Source organism: Catharus ustulatus, chromosome 2 (genome assembly GCF_009819885.2).
Source record: "Catharus ustulatus isolate bCatUst1 chromosome 2, bCatUst1.pri.v2, whole genome shotgun sequence".
NCBI lineage: Eukaryota > Metazoa > Chordata > Aves > Passeriformes > Turdidae > Catharus > Catharus ustulatus.
In genome coordinates, this window is record NC_046222.1 from 15883017 (window position 1) to 15884825 (window position 1809).

Genomic DNA, 1809 nt, shown 5'->3' on the forward strand with positions numbered 1-1809 from the left:
AGAGAGTTTACCACTGGTGAGAAACAGAAAGCATGATAGCATCATGGAGAAGGAAAGAGGTGTTGTTCCTCAGGCTCTTTTATTTCTTAGTGATAAAACAGTGTGAAGAAGAAACTACAGAAAAGAGAAACTCATCATATGCCTTCTGATCTCCCAGACTTGAGTCATACTCTGGGTTTCTCCTATGGAAGAAGCCTCCCATCCAATCCCAAACTGGCACAGAACAAAACAACAGCCAAAACACAGAAACTCTAATGCATTTTAATTGTGTTTTAGATTACCTTTGAGCATTGCTATCTTGATTGCGCGTCTTCTGACATTTTCCAGGCTAGTTACTTATTTAAATTATTGTACTTATATGGAAGGTTTTTTCCTACACTATTTGAAGACCCTCTCACAAGAATCCCAGGTAGCTGCCAAGGGTCTGGGGAAGAAATGACACCCACCTGCTGCCTCCCTATGTCTTTATTTATGGTAAGCTTTCAGGAGCTGGGCTGAAACCAAGCACCAGGCTGATACCTGACACCATCAGTGTGCCAGACTCTGGCTGATTTACACTGGGGAACAAAGCCAAATGGAAACACAACTGTATGAGGAGAAGGATTGGAGCTGCAGAGTGTGGATGAATGCAATCAGCCAGTACGTGAATGGAGAGAGTCTATTTCAGTATCTGCCCCTCCTGCACCTTTTTTATTCTCCATGTTAAGAGAAAAATCTCCAGTAGCTGCTACCTGCTGTTAAAAACTTCAGATTTTTGCTGTCATGGAAGCATCAGAGTCTGGGACAAAAAAGATCAAAACGCTGCTTGAGTTTGCATCCAAAATTTCCCATGAATTGATCCCATACCAGCAAGGGATAGAGCTTGACATTGTGTGAAAAGTCCCAAAGATGAGCAGAAGGAGAACTGAAGTGACTTTACTGTAATTTTCTCTTTTCACAAGCTCCAGGCTAAGAAATAACAAGACAATGATATTATTGTCACCAATGATAATATTGTCCACTCTTTGAAGGAACCGTGCAAAAAGAAAGGATGGATTTGATCTGCTGGTGTTGGCCTAGTATAGTATCTGATCTTAAAAGTTTAATATCTGATATGCCCTTAATAAGAGGATTTTATATTAAACAGGCTATATAATTTTATATTAAACTTTGGGGCATGGAGTTGGACCTGGAGCTTGCTGTCTCTGTTTCATGCATTTTCCCTGCATTGCAGTGACTCTGGGAATGGTGCACGGACAGGTTTGAGTTGCACCAAAAGAGAGGTGGGCCAGAAGGTCAAAGAAGGGGAATCTTTCCCTTTGCTCTCATGAGACCCTACCTGGAGTTCTGCATCCAGCTGTGGGGTCTCCAACATAAGAATGACATGGATCTGTTGGAGCAGATCCAGAGTAGGGACACAGAGATGCTCCAAGGGCTGGAGACCCTCTGCTCTGGAGACAGCCTGGGAGTGCTCAGCCTGGAGAAAGGAAGGCTCTGGAGAGAGCTTAGAGCTTCCAGTGATGAAAGGGGGCTTAAAATAGAGGGAGAGCAGCTTTTTATATGGGCACACAGTGGTAGGAAAAGGGGAAATTGTTTTGAACTAAAAAAGAGTAATTTTGGATTAAATGTTAGGAAGAAATTCTTCCCTGTGAGGGTACTGTGGCCCTGGCAGAGGTTGCTCAGAGAAGCTGTGGGTGCCCCATTCCTGTTCAAGGCCAGGCTGGACAGGGCTTGGAGCAGCCTGGTCCTAGTGGAAAGTGTCCCTGCCCATGGCAGGGGAGCTGGAATTAGATGGTGTCTAAAGACCCTTCCAACCCCATGGCATTCTAT

The 1809-nt window shown here is 44.1% G+C and overlaps 1 pseudogene; it reads left to right on the forward strand.

The window, feature by feature from the left end:
* Positions 1 to 1035: 1035 nt before the first annotated feature.
* LOC116993243 lies at positions 1036 to 1238 on the forward strand (annotated as a pseudogene).
* Positions 1239 to 1809: the final 571 nt, after the last annotated feature.